Consider the following 12,172-nt stretch of genomic DNA (forward strand, 5'->3'; position numbering starts at 1 on the left):
ATAATTTATATTAATTAAAATATAATATAAATAAATAAATAAAACAGAAAATAAAATAAATAATATATATTAATTAAAATTTTCGTTAATTAATAATAAAATAAAAAGTTATAATCACAAAAAAACAAAAAAACACAAAAAATCATAAAACACAAATGATGAAAAACTACTTAGGGGTGACATTAGCACATGATAGGGGTGCCATTAGCCACCCCCTAAATAAAATATCTAACTAAAATAGTGATAAAGAACTTTGCCTTTATGTCGGAGATTTTTTATATTTTTATATTTCTTCTTCAGTTTTAGATATTTATTTTTTTGAAATTTGAAGAAAGATAAGAGGTTAGAAGATGGTTTTGCAGCTTTCTTTGACTTGTATTCACTAGCAAAGTGTCTTTTGCGTTGACAATTATAGCAGTTAGTTGAGACCTTGTCAATAGAACTTGACTTTGGTTTTTTAGTGATCTTCAGAGAAGGAATTATGCGGAAATTACTTTTTCTGCCGAACCTTCTGAAAGAGTTAGTAAGGAGGGTCAATGACTCATCAAACTCTGATAAATCAACATCTGTTAAGTCTTCAAAGTTAGAAGAATCTAACTTAGTGATAGCAACAGAAGAAGAAGAAATAGAAGGGTCAGGTAAACGGTCTTCAGAGAACAAAGCTTAAGGAGAGCTTTTCATTTCTCTGGAGTCTTTAAAAAGATTTTTCTTCAGCTGATGCGATTGCTCATGATTAAATAATATCCCATAAAGAGAATTGAGAGAAAGATATGACATATCCTTAGACATCTTAAGACACATGGTATATTTATCCCATGATTCTAGCAAACATTCAAGAAATTTGTCAGGGTCTCAGAGTTTGAATATTTTCTTCCAACTGTCTTTAAACTAATAAGAAGACAATTAAAATGTTGATGTACTTCAGACAATGATTCAGATTTTCCACAGAGAAAACTTTCGTATTATCTTACTAAGTTTATCTTCCTCGATTCTTGTACTTCAGAAGTACTTTCATATTGAACACAAAGAGTGTCCCACATGGTTTTCGAGGTTTTTAACTTCATCATGGATTGATAAACCTCGTCAGGAAGAGACATGGATATTATAGATCTTTCTCGAGTATCTAAAGTCATTTTCTTCTTGTCATCGTCACTCCATTGATGAGGGAGCTTCAGAATATGTTGTTCAGGAATCACGACAGTCATAGCAGTAACAGGAACTGTTGGAGTAAATGGAACATAGGGTCCATTTTCAATGTAGTATGGAATCTGAGGATCTACACCCTCTAAGAAAAGAGACATCCGGTTCTTCTAGAGACTGAAGTTGTCTCTGATGAACCGGGAAGGTTTAGCAAGAGAGTCATTATCGTGAAAGTTTGTGCTCGTGTTTTGCAAAGCCATTTGAATGGTAAATAAATTATTTAGAAAGAAGAAATAATAAAACACTAATAAAACAACAATAAAACACTAAAACAAACACTGCTCTTATACCACTTGTTGGTCCCAACCAGATCTACAAGAGTTTATAGGTAATAGTTGGTAGAAGGGGGGATGAATACAAACATAGCAACTTTCACTTTTAAAAATTCTTTGTGATCCCAGATTCAAGTCACAATTCACAATTCTATCAAACAATCAAGAACATGAATGAAGATCTTGAAACAATTGGTCGGTTTATTGATGTCAAATGATTACAGGTTCTTGATCACTCTCTCAATCTATCTATCTTAAAGTGTACGTATGTTTGTCAACTGTTTGTGTACGCACTTACTAACCGATTACAATTACCACTCCTATTTATAGGAGCTACTATAAAAGGAAACAATCTTACTATAAATAGAAACAAACTAACTATTATAAAGCACTTAAAACAAATTAAGTACAGGGGCTTGAATACAACATATTGTTCCAACAATCTCCCCATTTGGATTCAAGTCCAAAACAACAAATTCTTCAGATCTTTTAAGCTTTCAGTTGTTATCCTCTTTGAAAACTTTTACAATCTCTTCATATATCAGCAAACTTTGACAAACTTCAGCATTCGAGAAATCTCCCCCTTTTTTTATCAAAACAGAAAATTCTTTACAAAAATGATCTTCACATTCACTCCCCCTTAATCATTGCAACACAATAATCTTTAGTAATTATTAACAATTAGCTTCATAATTAACTCTACTCCTTTAAACCTTTGATAATTGTCCCAATCTTCAAAAATGACTCAAAAATCTTCATTCATTTTGTGATTACTCCCCCTTATGATGATAGTGAGAAGCATTAACATCATACTCCAAAATGAATAATCTTTAAGAAATACCATCAATTCATAAAAGGTTAAACAAATCTTTGAAAATTCACTTATTTAATCTTTCCAGATTAAGAAGGTTAGGGAAAGAACCAGATTCAACTTATGAACCTGTTTTCAATCTTTATAAAAAGATTGGTCTGTGAATATAACAGATATATTCAGTATAATGAATGTACTTCATATATGAGACTTTTTTTTTGTTCATCTCACCAGAACTTCGATTTAATTATTGATAGCTTTTAAGAAATGTATCTATGAATGTTATGACAGAATAACAAATATTCTGTAAAATTTGTGAAGTGAAGAAATGATAAAGCAATGAATGCTTCAATATAAGCTCAATAAGATAAAAAGTGTGGACTACACAAATTTATCAGACTCAAATGTGATAAAAAAAGACTTGACATGGGGGGACATACATCATTTTTTTCAATATCAGTCATCTCCAAATGAGAAACCAATAGATAATGAGCTGCGTGCCCCAAGTGTTAATGAAACACTTATCGTATAAGAGATAAATGAGTAGTTGGTGGGGTTTTTAACAAGAGTTGGCCCGAATTTGCCTTTTTCAATACTAGTCTCTAAAGAATTGAGAACTAATAGATTATGTGGTTTGCCAGGATTATAGTGGATAGAACAGGATTCTAATATTCTTTTAATCCTGGTCACAACTCTCATCAATTTTTTTAAGCTCACTTCAACTACCGCTCTCTTTTTCATTTTAAGCTCGGCACACAAATCCAATTTCAGTTAAGCTCACTCAATATGGTTGACCTCCTGCGAAAGGCTATCGATTTTGATAGTCCATAGAGGTATTTCTGTTAAGCTCTTAGTTCCTCCTAAAAATATTACAAATAAGCTCAATGAAAAATGTATTCAATTAAGCACCTTTGATCACATGAGTTTGATAAAAAAATATTACAATTCAGCACATGATATATATTCTAGGAGTTCTTCACAAATAAGAAAAAAAAATAGGGAGAAATGAACGAAGATCTGTAAAAACAAATTTACAGAATTAGTAGTCAAAGAATTATGAAATGTATAACAATCAAAGAATTATATTCAATTAAGCTTAGAAAACAAAGATGAATACAAACGAGCGTATTATCACTGAAAATGATTTTTCATTCTCGAGCGTGATAATAACAATTCAAAGAACAGCTGAATCAAATATTGAGTTATGTTTAAAAAGAAAATAAGCAAGTATAATCTCAATGAAATACTTGATCAGTGATGGTACTCGTTTCAAAACAAAATAAAAGGCAAAAACATTTAAAATCACACTTCTTAGAAATGAAAACATTTTAAGTTCAAAGAAGTGGTTTGAACATTTGAAAACATTTTATATACATAGAAGTTTTCCTTCTTCTAAGCATATTGTTAGGATCCAAGCGCTTACCACTACGCCAAAGCAATTGTTGGTGGAGAAGGCGCAACTTATTTCCTTATAGCGTAGCAGCCAGTGCCATGTTTCGATTTAGGAAGATGCTGGTCAATGACCCAACACAGAGGCTCTGTCCTATAATCATAAAAAGTTTTGAAGTAGAGCCTTTATATAGTACATACAGAGGCTCTGTGTGACATGATCTGGTGCTCCCCCTTGACTTGAGTTCTTCTTATCTGCTCCCCCTTGAATTATGCTTGGATCATTTGTGATAAGAATTGTACAAGCATAAGAACCAAGGTACAGAGGCTCTGTATGTACTATACAGAGGCTCTGTATCACAACACAACTAGGACTTGAGCAAGAGGCTCTACATGTACCATGCAGAGGCTCTGTCTCATGGACCAATACTATAAACAACAAAACATAAGTATACATAAGGGATGTAGAGGCTCTGTATAGTACATATAGAGGCTCTGGCTTAGTTTGAAAGATTGAGCATACCCAACTTGCTAACCAGAAAGTTAAATCTCTTTTCGTCAAGAGCTTTTGTCAAAATGTCAGCAAGTTGTAAATCTGTACTAACAAAGAACATTTCAATCGTACCTTTCTCTATATGGTCTTTGATGAAATGATAACAAACATCGATGTGCTTTGTTTTTGAGTGTTGCACAGGATTGGCTGTGATTGCGATAGCACTTTCTGAATCACATAGAATTGGAATTTTCTCGAACTCGATGCCATAGTCTTTCAATTGAGTCTTCATCCATATCACTTGGGAACAACAACTTGCTGCAGCTACATACTCTGCTTCAGCTGTGGAAGTAGAGACACAGTTCTGCTTCTTTGAGGTCCAGCTTATGAGCTTGTCTCCAAGGAATTGGCAGCTCCCTGATGAACTCTTTCGATCGAGTTTACAACCTGCATGATCAGAATCTGTGTACGCGATAAGATCAAATCCAGAATGCTTTGGATACCAGAGACTCCCTTGAGGTATCGAAAGATTCTTTTTACAACCGAAAGGTGAGATTCCTTTGGATTTGCTTGAAAACGTGCACAGAGACATGTGGCAAACATGATGTCTGGTCTACTAGCCGTGAGGTATAGTAGTGATCCAATCATTCCACGGTATGTTTTGACATCCACCAGTTTTCTAGATGGATCTATGTCAATCTTGGTTCCCGTAGCGATTGGTGTTCTCATAGTGGACGAGTTGTGGAGTTGGTATTTCTTTAATATGTCAGAGACATACTTATCTTGGCTAATGAAAATACCATCCTCCCTCTGTTTTACTTGCAAGCCGAGGAAGAATGTCAATTCTCCCATCATGCTCATTTCAAACTCACTCTTCATCAACGCAGAGAACTTATCACGATGCCTCTGGTTCGTTGAACCAAAGATAATGTTGTCCATGTATATCTATACTAAGAGCATCTCACCTTTATACTTCTTTATAAACAAAGTTGTATCGATTTTACCTTTTTCAAAACCATTAGATAAGAGAAAAGACGAGAGACGTTCATACCAGGCTCGAGGTGCTTGCTTAAGTCCATAGAGAGCTTTGTCTAAGAAATAGACATACTCTGGATGTGTGGAGCTTTCAAACCCTGGAGGTTATTGAACGTAGACTTCCTCCTTTAGCTTACCATTCAAGAAGGCTGACTTAACGTCCATTTGATAGACTCAAAATCCCTTATGAGCAGAGAAGGCTAAGAACAAGCGTATAGCTTCTAGCCTTGCAACTGGCGCAAAGGTCTCGTCATAGTCTATGCCTTCTTCCTGACAATAGCCTTTTTCTACGAGCCTAGCTTTATTTCTCATAACGATCCCATCCTCAACCTTCTTGTTCCTGAGAACCCATTTATAGCCAATTGCAATTTTATCCTTTGGTAAAGGTACAAGAGTCCATACCTTATTCTTCTCGAATTGTTGGAGCTCTTCTTGCATGGCATCRACCCAACTAGGATCTTRTAGGGCTTCATGTACTTTCTTAGGCTCTACCATGCTTAGGAAGTTTATGAATAAACATTCATTAGCTATGGCATCCCGTGTCTTTACGCCACTTGAAGGTTCACCAATGATCTAGTGAAGAGGACGATCCTTTGTCCATCTTGTTCTTGGGACAGATACAGAAGTGGGGGACGTTTGATCACGTTCCATGGGCATGTTTGGCATTTAGCTCGTTGATGGCAAAGAAGGTTCTGCTTGCTCTCCCTCAGATGATGGTACAGAGAAACCAGGTGCAGAGCCAGAGGTATTATGCTCTGGTTCTACGAGACTGGACTCTGATGCAGAGTTTGTTTGCTCTGGTTGTGGATTGATATGATCACCAGAGGATGCAGAAGTGTGTGAAGGACCAGAGTCAGATGTACTTGTCGTTTGTGATTCTTCACTTACACTCGCAGATTCATCTCTTGGTGCACGTACAGAGATGTCTTCGTCACCATAGAAGTCTTCAAATAGGAGCTTGAGTTCCAATTCCCTTGACTTCATTTGAGAATTGGAAGTCTGCTTGTTAAGCTCGAGTCCAAAGCTGAGGTACTCTGAAGTCACATGTTCTTTATCGTCGAACGAGACATTGATGCTTTCCATGACGGTCTTGGTTCGTTGATTGAAGACTCTGTATGCCTTGGCTTTTGTGAAATAACCAAACTAATCAAAAAGACTTCGAATCACTAAATATATGAAAATTTCTTAGTAATGGCTAATTTATGCTATTTTATTTTTATGATTTGATATAGGGTACCAGAGAAATCTTGATTTGAATCCATTTTTTCGAAAAAAAGCGGGGAATGGGCATTTCCTAGAGATGGTCCCCAAATAACCACTTTACGCCTTTGAGTGCGCATAGATCCTTTGATTACGGCTCGACGAAAATATGGTTATTAAAAATGAAGAAGAATGGACGTGCTTCTTTTTTTTTCAAATAAAGTATATAAAATTGATGAGAATGTAAGAAATATGATCCAACCCTTTCTTTCTATTCCGCATTTTGGAAATACCAAGGAACTTGCCTTCATCAGCCTTTTTATCAAACTTACCAAGTTGATCTCGATCGTTCAGGATGAAGCATCTGCAAACAAAGACATGTAAAAATTTAACGTTAGGCTTTCTTTGGTTGATTAGTTCGTAAGGCGTCTTTATGTGCCTCTTTACCACCGTTGCTCTATTTTGAATAAAGCAGGCAGTAGAGATTGCTTCTGCCCAAAAATGGGTTGGAAGACCAGAGCTGGCTAGAATGGTTCGTGCAGCTTCGACCAGAGTTCGATTCTTTCTTTCTACGACACCATTTTGTTGTGGTGTCCTTGCTGCAGAGAAGTTCTGAGTTATGCCCTTTGTGTCCAAGTATGCATCAATCTTTGCGTTCTTGAACTCTGTTCCATTATCACTTCCTAGCTTCTGAATTTTGCTTTGTAGAAGTACTTGAATCTTGATCATCAATTTGATTAGCAGCTTTGGGACATTTGATTTTTGCCTTACAAACTCAATCCAAGTATATCGTGAGTATTCATCAATTAAGACTAAGATATACTTTTTACCAGACAAGCTCTGCATAGAGATTGGACCACAAAGATCCACACAGAGCATACGCAGAGGTCTGACACAGGTTACATCTGTCTTAGTTTTGTGGGATGCTCTTTTGAGCTTTCCCATTTCACATGCAGAGCAGAGATGGTCCTTTTCGAACTTTATGGCAGGAAGTCTGTCAACCAGATTATTCTTCACAAGCTTCTCTATATTTTGGAAATTAAGATGAGATAGCTTGTGGTGCCAGAGCCAAGCTTCTTCACTCTTGCGAGACACGAGACAGAGTGTCTCTGAATTGTCTCTTGGTGAGAAGTTCATGAGATATAGATTGCCTTTTCTCTTAGCTCTTAGCAATTCCTGACCTGATTCTGACATAATGGAACAAGCTTCCTTTTGGAACTTGACATTGTAGCCAGAATCACACAGTTGACTTATGCTCAAAAGATTATGTTTAGCCCAGAGACATAAGCAACCTTAGAGACAGAAACCTTACCTTGTTGTAGATCCCTGTATCCCTTTATTTCTTCTTGCTTGTTATTCCCAAATGTCACTTTTCCTCCAATCTTCTCTCTGTATGAGGAGAGCAACCTCTTATTGCCGGTCATGTGTCTTGAGCATCCGAAGTCAAGATACCAAATGTCCACATGCGGCTTTTGCAAAACAAATTATAGGGATTTAGGTACCCATTTCATAATGGGTCCTTAATGATTAGGGACAGAAGATAGCTTTTTAAGCTTTGGAAGAGGCTTCGTCTCTTGACATGAATTAAAAGACTTGGCTTTAGGAGCCTTCTTTCTCTTCTGGGTGTTCTTGGATTTAGTCCTTGATGACCCAGAGAGAAGACAGTTAGGATCAGAGAAGTGCTGTTTTAACTTGAGCAGCAGAGAAACACATTCACAATTATGAACACATTTTGAATGACAAAATGATTTATTAGCTTTAAAGAATAAATTATTACAATCATTCTTAGCATTGGTAGTTCTAGCAAACTTTCTATCTAGATCTGATTGTTTTAACAGTGAATGAGCCTTCTCAGATTTCTTCTTCCCTACTCCTTTGGCCTTCAGAGGCCTCTCTGAAACAGAGGTATTGATATTAGAACATGCATCAAATTTTTCCTTCTATTCTGGAGAATTTAATCGGCTTAGATTTGGAATTTGAGCTCTTTGATGCAGATAAAACAGACTTTGTACTCTTAACCCTGTACTCAAACTTGGGAGCGGATTTAGCACTTGTCGTCATGCTTGCACGGCCAGAACCTAGGAGAATCTTTTTCTCAATAAGGGGCTTTGCAACCTCTGGTTCTTTGGCAATGACCTCTGTCTTAACTTTCTCCTTAAACGAGTCCACCTCTGACTCAGAGTCAGAGTCAAGAAAATCCTTGTGTGAATGTCGAAATATAGAAGTATCATTAAGAGCTTGAGATCCTCGTATGCATGAGCTAGAAGCTTCGTCCGTCTTTAGTTTTTTTGGACTTTCAAAAGTTTTCGAGGAGTTACACTCAAAAGTATATGCATGACCTTTAGTAGGATAATTCAAGGTTTCAAGCAAGTCTTGCTCGAAAGCCTGTCTTATCGTTTCTGTGGAGTCATCCAATATTTTTGGATCCACAGTTTTAAGAAAATTTCTTGTGGATGAACTCTTGATTTCATCTAGTTCAGGTTTGACAGCCTCATTCTCAGTCTTAGGATGTTCGAGATTTGTAGAGCCAAAACGAAAAATCTCGTTTGTCTTCTGTATGCATTTAAAATCAACTTGCAGCACACATTTTGAAGAGTAATAGATGTTTTTGAATTTCAACTTTGGGGTTCTGGCTCCACTTTCAAGCCTACATCTTTTAAATGGTGAAGCTATATGCAAAATTGGAAAATCTGGTTTCTATTTTTCGCCCAACCTAAACACAGATTCAAGAGTATTTTTCTTCTTCCAGGTGAGGTCTAGGTCTATAAAACCTATCCCTGCTTTATCCTGTTGAGAATTGACTTTTTCGTACACCTGCTGAGCATCTTGATATTTCTTAATCAAGAGCTCTTTTCTTTGTAAGCTATGGTGTAGGAACTCCCTTTCCTTTTGAAAATAATCTTTTAGGGCCTCAGAGTTTAATCTGTCTCTTTCTTTCTCTAGAAGCTCTGTTTCTTTCTTCTTAATAGCCGCTTTTAATTCTAAGCATTCTGTTTTAAGACTTGTTTCAGTGGATCATTTTGTTTGTAAAAGTTTTTCATTTTTCACTGATAACTCTTGTTTTTCTATAGTTAACAGCTCTGTCTCTCGTTCAAAAAATAGTTTTTTCTTTTCCAAGGATTTTCTTTTGGATTTTTTGAGAGAGAGCTTTTGCTATAGATTGACAAAATCGTTAGTCAAAGCAGAGATGCTCTCTTCCAGGTCAGAGTGAGAATAACCAGAAATAGAACATACCTGGGAGTCGGTGTCAGATCCAACCTCTTCTCTGTCATTCTCGACAGCCATTCCACAGAAGTTTGCTTGGTCTTCTTCTTCAGACGAGGAGTCAGAGACCCAATTCTCCTGTTCTGCCATGAGGCTCCTTTGTATTCGATTATACTTGTACTTATTTTTATAGTACAATTTGTCTTTCACTAAGGGGCCTCTGCACTCTTTGGAGTAATGCCCCATCTTCCCACATCTAAAGCATCAGACATCTTGCCTTCTTCTGGTCCGACGGCTCTTCCTCCTTCTTGTTTGAAACAGAAGGAGGGTTCCTTCCTTCGATCATTTTGTCTTCCTCTTCCGTCGAAGACCTTCTTCCCAAATTTCATTTGGAATTCCTTGGTGATCAGGGCCAAGGATTTCGCAAAGGCGTTGATGTCATTGTCTTCAGAGCTAGAAGCTCTGTCTTCTTCATCATCACTCTCCAAGATGAGAGCCTTCTTTCCATTTCTTCTCTCTTCTCTGGGTCGCCGTTCTCTGTGCGGTTGGCTTGATCATGTCTCTTTTGATTCAGAGACAAGAGCCAGAGGTCCACCCAGAGCGACCTTTGCCTTCTGCACCTCTTGTTCTTGAGCCTGCAGAGTCCCGTACACATCGTGCAGTGTCCATTGCTCTAGGTCTTGGTTTTTCTGGAGAGACATCGTCAGATTTCCCCATTATATGTTCAATCTCTTCAAGAAGATCATGTTGTTCTTCTCTTGAGTTCTGATCACGTCACATTTGCGACATTTGTTGATCAGAGTAGGGTCAAGAATGATAAGCTCAACTTATTTTATCATATGGACCAAAGCCCCTCTGATTCAACGGGCCAGAGCCTTTCTGATTCGACCAGAACTTCTTTGTATGTATTACAATATTAATAGAAAGTTTTAGGCAATAAATGCCTCTTATGAGAAACCATTTCCCCCTTCTCAATAACATCTAAATTATTATTTCTAACAAGAATAATATTTCTAATTCATCAAGTCACAAAGAAATGATGATTCAAAGTTATTATATCTAATTAGTGATAATAATAAGAGTTATAATAATATCCACATATGAGAATGCCTCCCTTATTCCAAGGTACACCTCTCCTTGATATGCCACCCTTATTCCTCCATCAAAACAGGGCTACTTACCATAACAAAAATAAGTCACCACGTCTGAAAGTACCCATTACCCAGTTACAAGTCAGAACAGACAAATGTCACCACGTCTGAGGGAACTACTTCTTAAAAAAGGTTTCATACCAAAACAGACATGCGTCACCACGCTTGGTAGAAACATTTCCAAAAAATCTAGTTCCATACCAAAACAGACTTATGTCAGCACGCTTGGTAGGAACATTTCATAAAATATAGTTTCATATCAAAACAGACTTACATCACCATGCTTGGTAGAAACATTTCCAAAAATATAGTTTCATACCAAAACATATGTTGATCCCAGATCTCTCAATAACACTATTAATTAAGTTAAGAATAACCAAATTATAGTGTTTAGATGAATAAAATGATGAACACTCAAGAAGAATTGATGAACATTCAAAGAATATACTTGAGTGTCAAAGGTTTCACTTTAATTCTATGATTGTGAAAAACATAAGAGTCTTAGATTACAATAGGCCTAACCACCTATATACTAGTAATCTAGCTAAGAAGATAACTATCTAGTGAGACTATTTAGCTAACCTTCTAAGAAAAGATGAAGCTTACCTAAACATGGATAATCATCAAAACAAGATAAACTTTGTAGAATCCAGCTGTTGATTGGTCATCCACAGCTGTCTTTCGTGGGGTGTTATTTCAACCTTATCTTCATATCTTCATCGCATGCCTCTGGTTGAACTAGTGAGGAAAACTCCAAGTGTTGATACCTAGAGGGGTTATGAAGATGCATTTTCCATCGCATCTCTGGTCAGTTCATCGATCCTCTGGTCGTTCTTCAGACTTAGCCATTTTGCCTTGAAGTCTTCCATCGGCCTTCTGGTTCTTCATCACTTGTTTGTCTTCATTACTTTCATACATAAGACTTATGGGTTCTAACAATCTCCCCCTATGTAATGAAAGAACAAACATGAACTATTCTAGGAACATTTAAAGTATAAACGAAGAACATAGTCTATTCTAAAGAAAAACATCTTTTGCCAAATTTTGATTCGAACAAAATGATGAATTCTTATAATGATGAAATGAAAGATATTACAATACAAAACATAAGTAAGACTACATTCATGGTCTCCCTTGTGATATTTCCCAAAAGCGCATTAACAGTCCTCTATATTGAATGACTGTAGAGATCTCATGAATTGGTCTTTGTCCCTCTCCCATCGGCACATGAGATATGCCTAGTCTGTCTCTGATAACCTTCTGAAACCATTCAAGTGTTGATGTTGAGTACTTGAAAGCTTTAGTCAGCCTAGAGAATTTCTTCGTCCCAAACTCATTTTTGCATACCAGACCCAGTTCTGGTTGAGTAAGTACAGAGGCAGACCTCTTCTCCTGTAGGCCAGGGAAATCTTCATCG

Source organism: Cynara cardunculus, unplaced genomic scaffold, assembly GCF_001531365.2.
Source record: "Cynara cardunculus var. scolymus isolate 2C unplaced genomic scaffold, CcrdV1 Un_Scaffold_2053, whole genome shotgun sequence".
NCBI classification, from domain to species: domain Eukaryota; kingdom Viridiplantae; phylum Streptophyta; class Magnoliopsida; order Asterales; family Asteraceae; genus Cynara; species Cynara cardunculus.